Genomic DNA, 8,824 nt, shown 5'->3' on the forward strand with positions numbered 1-8,824 from the left:
CCTTGAAAATTGGGATAATTATAGCATCTGGCTGAAAGTGGTATTGTAAGGATTAAATGAGTTAATATAAGTCACATAGAAGGCCCTCTAGAAACATTAGGTGTTCTTATTATATATGTGGGGGAGGAGACTAGAAAGAGTTATATTAAAAGGCTTAGCAATAATACTAAGCTTGTTGAATAGGAGTAATTTTTCTTTTCTTTTCTCCAGTGTTCAAGAGGTGGTTCTATTATCTCTATAATATATTAAGTATAATGACAGTCAAGTCTCCAGCATTGGGATGGGGAGTATGGACAGAAGAAGCCAAATGCCCCAAAGACTCTTGGCAAATATAAAATTTCATATTAAAATATAACATATGAAGTTAATAAATATTATAGCAACAACTTAAAAAAAAAAAAAAAGACCAGGGGAAAGCAAGAACGCAGTCCCCCACTACCACAAATTATGCAGTCGAGTTTCCTACATTTGGGGAAATCGCCAGGGTCAGCACATCCAGCGTGCAATGGACAAGCCTCGCCCTGGGAAAACCACCTTCGTAATCATGGTATCTCCCCTGCCAGGTAAGTATAGCAACCACTTTTACAGCGCCTATTTGCCTGAGTTGATCCAGCCACTAAGTAGCCAAGCTGCATTTACAACCTGGTACAGTCTGATGCTAGACCATATGCTCCTTGCTCTGAACTACATTGTTTCTCCACAAAAGTGAATTTATATCTCCTCTTCTCTTTCCCCATAGGTCAATCCAACTGGGGGACTTTTAGCTATTCATGTATTCATTTACTCATTGAATGCCTACTTACATGGTAACAGCTCTGCCCTGGCACCCTGAAACTTCATACATATCCACATATGCCACACAGGCAAAGGCTTAAACTACAGCTTACCTGAGTCTTGGGAAAATGTCTTGTGGTCCTCTTGGTACTCCAGAGTACCAAGGCTTATGAAGAGGCTTATGAAGAGCTGCTCTGAGGTCATCTGCCATTCACCTTTCTATCTTCACAGGGAAGCTATCTCAAAACCATCTCTCATCACTTCCTGTAAATTGCCCAGTCTTGAAATGTCTTTATCAGCAGCAAGAAAACAGACTAATACACTCAACTACAAGGTATCCCACAACTCAGGTAGCCGTTAGGCCCCTTTGGTTCCAATGTTATCCTCTTTGGCACGTGGGAAAAGGATCACAGAGGGTTGGTGCCTTTTGTTCATTCTTCTCTTCCCTGTCTACGTAGGTAATACACTGTTTAAATCGAAAAGTGGCTGATTGTACCTTTACCTGTCAAATCACTCAGGCTTTGGCCTTGGTTTTACCTTTTCCTGTAGGATGCATCAGTGAGTAAAACATAAAAGTCTCTGTTCTCGTGAAGCTCCCATTCTAGTGGGGTCACAAACCACACAAAGAAAATGCGAAATAAATAAGTGAAGTCTACATGATAGAAGGTTATATGGGAAACAGAAGTAGAGACAGGTAAGGGGGTCTGCAACTTAAGGTAGGAGGCAGGTGGCTATATTAAGCAGTCAACAATGTCCACCTCATTGAGGATATGAAATCTAAGAGAAGATTTGGAAGAGTTGATGGGTTTAGTCAAGGGGATGTTTGGGCAAAGGAAGGAGCTAGAGCAGATGTGCTGGAATGTGCAAGAAAAAGCAGGCAGTCAACTGTGGCTGAAACAGTGAGGAAAGGCAGGCATAGTAGGAGCAAATGAGCAAGAAAAGGAATCATCCAAAAGGTAAGAATGGACCAGATCCCTCCAGGCCTTGTGAAGGGTTTTAAGGACTTTGGCTTTTAACTGAAGAGATGTGGGGAGCAATTGCAGAGATTGTTTTTAACCTTTTTATTGAAAAATAAAAGATACAAATACAGAAGACCACACAAAACAAATGTAGAGCTTAGTTGAGTTATGATGGGGCTGTGCTCTTCGGGCCACTTCCCAGATCAAGAATTAAATTTGACATTCCCCCCAGAGGCCCTTCCACGGGCTGTGTCCCAATCAGAGTTCATTGCCTCTGTCCAAATGTGACCAGTATTCTGACTTTCATACTAACCATTTCCCTGGTTTCTTTATGTTTTATCACCCAAGTTTGCATCTCATCTCTAGTAACTATAGTTTAAGCTTGTCTTTTAAGTCTCTTTTAACTCATGGGTATTTCTCCATCCCTTTCTTTTCCCTACCATTTGTCTGTTGAATTACTCAGTCAATTTGACCTATAGTTTTTCCCATGCTTAATCATTATATGGTTTGAAGCAGAGGAGTGATATGATCTGACTTAGAGTTGAAAAGAATCATGGTGCCTATTGTGTTGAGACCGAGGGCAGTAAGGGTGCAAAGAGCTCACTTAGTGAGTACTGCAGAAATTTAGAGAGAGATGATGATGTGGCTTAGACCAGGGTGGTAGAGATGGAAGACACAAGAGGTAGTTAGATTTAGGTTATATATAGAGAGAACCAGCCTGCACATGTACCCTAGAAACTAAAATAAAAGTATATATTAGTTTGGTGCAAATGTAATTGCAGTTTTTGCATTGTTGAAATTTGCCATTTGACATTGGAATGCATATCTCGAGGTGTGTTCCTCCTATACCCAGTTTGTTGAAGGTTTGCATCATAACAGGTGGTTGAATTTTATTAAATGCTTTTTCAGCATTTGTTGAAATAATTATATGGTTTTTATACTTAGATCTATTAATGCTATATATCATGTTTGTTGATTTGCGTATGTTGAACCGTTCTTGTACACCTGGGATGAATTTCACTTGAATGATCCTTTTAACGTGTTGTTGGATTTGGTTCCTTAGTATTTTGTTGAAGGTTTTTGCATCTACGTTCATCAGTGCTATTGGCCTGTAGTTGTATTTTTTTGTTGTGTCCTCTGGTTTTGGTATCAGGGTAATGCTGGTCTTGTAGAATGAGTTTGGAAGTATTCCCTCCTCTTCAATTTTCTTTTTGAAGAGTTTGAAAGAATTGGTATTAGTTCTTTAAATGTTTGGTAGAATTCGGCAGTGTAGACATCAGGTCTTGGGACTTTTATTACTTCTTTGATCTTATTACTCACTATAAGTTTGCTGAGGTTTTCTATTTCTTCATGGTTCAATCTTGACAGATTGTGTGTGTCCAAGAATTCATCCACTTCTGGGTTTTACAGTTGTTGGCATATAGTTGTTCAGAATAGTCTAATGAGTCTATTTCTCTGGTTTCAGTTGTTATGTCTCCTTTTTTTGTTTCTGATTTTATCTGAGCCTTCTCTTTTTCTTAATATTGCAAAAGGCTTGTCGATTTTATCTTTTTCAAAAAACCAACTTTTCATTTATTGATATTCTGTAATTATTTAGTCTTATCCTATTTATTTATTTCTTTCTACTAATTTTGGGTTCATTTTGTTTCTGTTATTCTTATTTGAGGAGCATTATTAGATTGTTTATTGCAAGTCTTTCTACTTTCTTGATATGAGCATTTATTGCTATAAACTTCACTCTCTAAACTGCTTTTGTTGTATCTCATAGGTCTTTAGTATGTTTTATTTCCATTTTCATTTGTTTCAAGAAATTTTAAATTTTCCTTCTTAATTTTTCATTGATCTGTTGATCATTCAGAAACATGTTCTTTAATTTCCATGTGTTTATGCATTTTCTGAGGTTCTTCTTGTTACTGATTTTTAGTTTTATTACATTGTGGTTAGAAAAGATACTTGGTATGATTTCTACATTTTTGAATTTGTTGAGACTTGTTTTGTGTCCTAAGATATGGACTATTTTGGAGAATGTTCCATTTGAGTATGAAAATAATGCGGTTTTCTGCAACAGTTGAGTCAAATGTTCTGTAAATGTCAGCTAAACCTATCGGTGTAACATGTAGTTAACTTTGCTGTTTCTCTGTTGATTTTCTGCCTGGATGACCTATCTGTTACTGAGAGTGGGGTGTGAAAGTCCCCTACTATTGTTGTATTGCAGCCTATCACCTCTCCCTTTGTATCTGTTAATCTTTGTTTTATATACTTGGGGCTTCAGTTTTGGGTGCACAGTTATTTATAATTGTTATATCATTTTGCTGAATTCACCCCTTTAATATTATGTAGTGACCCTTTTTGTCCTTTTGCATAGTCTTTGACTTGTAGTCTCTTTTATATGACATCAGTGTAGCTAGTCCTGCTTTTGTTTGTTTGTTTCTAACAGCACAAAATATCTTTTCCAACACCTTCACTTTCAGTCTATGTGTGCCTTTGTAAGTGAAGTGGGTTTCTTGAAGGCAGAATATAGTTGGACTTTGGTCCTCTGTCCTTTTAGTTACTCTATGCCTTTTAACTGAAGAATTGAGTCAAATTTACATTTAGTGTTATTGCTAAGTAGGACTTATTATTGCCATTTATTGTTTGTTTTCTGATTGTTTTGTAACTTCTCTAATCCTTTCCTCCCTTGCTGACTTCCTTTGTGATTAAGTGATTTTTTTTTTCCTGGTGATATATTTTGATTTACAGCTTTTTACTTTTAGCTAATGTACAATAGATTCTTGCATTGTGGTTACCATGAGGCTTACAAAAAGTATCTTATAGATATATCAAGTAATTCAGTAAGAAGACAACTTATATTAGATAACAAAGAAAACAATGGAAATAACCAAACAAGAAAAAAAAAGAGAAAAAACACTATACTTTAACTTCATCCCCCTCACATTTTGATTTTTTGTTGCTTCAGTTTACATATTTTTATAAAGCCTATCTCTTATCAGGTTGCTTTAGCTATTACTGTTTTTGATAGATTTGTCTTTTGGGCTATATACTAGACTTATAAGTGGATTGCAAAACACAATTACAGCATTAGATCATTCTGGGTTTGGCCATGTACTTAATTTTATCATTGGGTTTTATAACTTCAAATGTTTTATTTTTGCATGTTAGTATTTTTTTTCTTTTAGACTGAAGAACGGCCTTTAGCATTTCCTATAAGAAAGCGCTGCTGGTGGTGAATTCTCTCAGCTTTTGTTTGTCTGGGAAAGACCCTGTCTGTTCTTCATATTTGAAAGATACCTTTGCTGAATACAGTGTTCTTGAATGATAGGTTTTTTTAAAATAACTTTTAAATTATCATTGTCCTCACTTCTGGCATATATGGTTTTCATTGAGAAGTTTGTTGCCAGGTAAATTCAAACTTCCTTATATGGTATTGGCTTATTTTCTCTTGCTGCTTTTAGGATCCTCTCTTTGTCTTTGGCCTTTGAGAGTTTGATTATTATGTGCCTTAGGGTAGTCCTTTTTGGGTCAAATCTGTTTGATGTTCTTTCATGTTCCTCTACCTGAACATTTATCTCTTTCTCCAGTTTTGGAAAGTTTTCAATATCATTTCTTTGAATAAGCTTTCTACCCCTTGCTCTTGCTCAACTCTCTCTTGAGTAATGAAAATTCTTAAATTGGGTCTTTTAACATAATTTTCTAAATCTTGTAGGTGATCTTTGTCCATTGTTATTTTTTATTTTGTATCCTCTATATATTTTCATACAGCCTATCTTTGAGCTCACTGATTCTTTCCTCTGCTTGATTAATTCTGCTGTTGAGATCCTCTAACAAATTTTTCTGTTCAGTAAATGTATTTCTCAGTTCCAAGATTAGTTTTATTTCTTTTTATTATTTTAATCTCTTTGTTAAATTTCTCTGATAAATTTCTGAATTGCCCTTCTGTGTTGTCTTAGAGATCACTAAGTTTCCTTACAACTGCTATTTTGAGTTCTTAGAAAGTTCATATGTCATCAGCTAGTTAGGGTCAGTCACTGGTTCTTTGCTTTTTGTATTTGGGAGATCATGATTCCCTGTTTGTTGTTGTTTCTTGTTGATGTATGTCTATGTCTTTGCATTGAAGGATTATTTATTTATTCTAGTCTTATTTGTCTTGCTTGTTTTGATTTTTATTGGATACAATTGCTTAGAAATTCTTCATAATTTACCTGTTAATTTATTTTCCCCTTCCTGGTTGCTGTCTCCTTTTAGATACTAGACAGTTTATTAAGCCCTGCTTTGTCTTGGTTGTAGTAAACAATTAGAGTGCTGCCCGTCCTGAATGAAGCAGGTTCCAAAGGTTATATTCCAGTAGTATGGAAAGGTAGGCTAGGAGCTCATGCCCAGGGGTCCTGTGGAACAAACCTCCTACAGTATGGTGCTGCTGAACAACCATTCTGATTTGATGTTTCATTTGGCTGAGTTACAGAGCAGGGTTTCTCAGCCTAGGAATCATAGTCCCTCTCCTTTTCCTTTGGCATTCCAAGGCTAGCTTTTCCTTTAGGTACTTGCAATGCTTCCTATGGGTTGAGGCAGGGGCAGGTCCACTGCCAAGAAACCCAAGATAATGGAGAAGCTGGATGGTTTTCTGCATGCTTGGTGCTGAGCAGATTGAGGAAAAGGGACATCATGGACTTGGGAGTATGATTTTCTTACCATCTGCTTAGATTTTTTTTTCACTCTTCTGTGGCTGCAGAAACTGTCTCATTCTGATATTTAAGTTCTGGTATATTGCTGGTGACAATCTTTGCTCTCTATATTTGTTTTTGGTTTTCTTTGGGGAGTTGGGGAGGAGGAGGAGTGAAGATGGCTTGCTTCTATTCCATCATTTTGGAACCCGAATCCAAGGGAACTTTTTGAGGTGATATGTATGTTATATATTTTGATTATAGTGGTGGCTACATGACCAATATATTTTTCAAAATTTATAAAAATGTATTCTTTAAAAAGGTGAACTTTATTTCATGTTGATTATACTGCAATATAGCTGAGCAAAGGAAAAATAAAAAAAGTGGTAGGAAAGGAATCAAAGTCATCAAAAAGAGGCAACTCTCTCAAGTAGTTTCCTGAAATGAGTGTCATAAAATGGGAGAAGAAGTCAAGTCAGAATGAAGTAAAGGTTGTAAAATTTGTTTTGTAGTTATTATTATTTTCTTGATGATGGAAGCATGAGCAGTGAATTTGTTGGTTGATGGAAATTATATGAAAAGCAGAGAAGAGAATTGCAGGAAAGATGTCCCTGAATTGATGAGAAAGGATGGGATCTAGAGTGAAGGTATTGGCTTCATAATTAAGCATGAACAATTTTCCAGTTGTAACAGGAGAGAGGGTACAACATGAGAGTCTAGATGCTAGCAGTTGATAGATGTTGTGGGAATCTAGAAGTTCTCTTCTTATTGCTTTTATTTTCTCCATGAAGTAGAAAGCAAGGTCAACAGCTAAGATAGGCTTTTCTCTTTTAAATGACTAGTACCTGACGTGAACCTGACACTTCTCTCCCCTTCTTTAGACTATAAGCAAGAATGGAAAATGTATTGTATGATTGTATCACCAATGGATACTTCAAGTGCAACCAATAGACTAGGTATTTGGGTCACACAATGTTAAACAATTCTATTTTCTTGTTGTCAAGTCTTTTTCTTTCTTTCTTTCTTTTTTTTTTTTTTTGAGACAGAGTCTTGCTCTGTTGCCAAGGCTGGAGTGGAGTGGTGCAATCTTGGCATGGTGCAATCTCGGCTCACAACAACCTCCACTTCCTGGGTTCAAACAATTCTCCAGCCTCAGCCTCCTGAGTAGCTGGGACTACAGGCACACATCACCATGCCTGGCTAATTTTTTAAAATATATACATTTTAGTAGAGATGGGGTTTCACCGTGTTGCCTAGGCTGGTCTCAAACTCTTGAGCTTAAACAATCCACCTGCCTTAGCTTCCCAAAGCACTGGGATTTTAGATGTGAGCCACTGTTTTCAATTTTTTAAAAGCTGAACTGACCAGCAACTTTGGGGCCAGGTGTTCCTAGCTAAATATCTCCAGCTTTTTTTTTCTTTTTCTGCAGCTTTTGTCTCTCTTGCTTGTTCTTTATTTGAATGTCTCCCTATTTTCTCAACTAAAAGGGTGTGAACTGTCAATGTAGGCTGTGGTCAGGAGGTCTCTGACTTTTGAATCTATCCTGCCTCTTATCTTCAGATGACTGTTATTATAACAATGGCCTTCTCAATACCTAAGATAAACTTGATTTTTCACCCCCATAACTTATTTTTCTCTGTGTCTTGTATCCCCATCTCAGTAAATGCTATAATCATTTACACAGTTGCTTAAGCCAATAAGTTTGGAGTTATTTAATTTCCTTCCTTTATCGCCATTCCCCGTTTCCTCCATAGTCAGGCTACTGGATGGTGCTCTTTATTCTTTCTTCAAGATATCTCAAGGAATGGGTGTACTGTTCTCTTCATCTCTACTTCCCATCATCTTAAGCCAGACCATTACCATCATCTTTCTGCCTGAACTGCTAAAAGCATCTGTAATAGGCTCTCTACTTAAGCTCTCTGCTCTCATGGAATCTATTCTCCACTTTGACACACAGAGCTCTGTCTTACCTGAATCTTAATTACTTCTCAAACCTCATATCATGCTGTTCCTCCTTGCTTATTCCTGTCTAACTGCACTGATCTGTCATTTATTTAAACCCACCACACTTTTTCTAGCTTAAAATATTTTCTCTGCCTCTTTACCTGAAATGTGCTTCCCTATGCTCCTAAAATGGCTGGCCTCTTCTCATTTTCAAGGTCTCTGCATAGTTGTCACCTCCTCAGAAAGGACTTCTCTGACTACTTCATCCAAAGTAGGTTTTCCCAGCCCAACTTCATTGTCCCTATAATGCCCTAACGTATTTGTTTTGCTCCTGCCCCCCACAACCTTTTTTAGTTTTTTTCTCCACTAGACTGAGAAACTGAATATGCAAACAGAAAATGACCAGACCACATATAAAAGTAGAACTCTGACTCAGAACCTGCAGCAACCTGCCCAGGAAACCAGCCTCTTTATCTGCAATAAACAATT

At 37.0% G+C, this 8,824-nt stretch overlaps 1 non-coding gene across 1 annotated transcript; it reads right to left on the reverse strand.

Moving 5' to 3' along the window:
• Positions 1 to 407: 407 nt before the first annotated feature.
• Positions 408 to 571, reverse strand: LOC135270353 (U1 spliceosomal RNA). The gene has a single exon (XR_010338508.1). It is a non-coding gene; the product is annotated as a U1 spliceosomal RNA (small nuclear RNA).
• Positions 572 to 8,824: the final 8,253 nt, after the last annotated feature.

Source organism: Aotus nancymaae, unplaced genomic scaffold, assembly GCF_030222135.1.
Source record: "Aotus nancymaae isolate 86718 unplaced genomic scaffold, 86718_ANA_hifiasm-v0.15.2.pri h1tg000059l, whole genome shotgun sequence".
NCBI lineage: Eukaryota > Metazoa > Chordata > Mammalia > Primates > Aotidae > Aotus > Aotus nancymaae.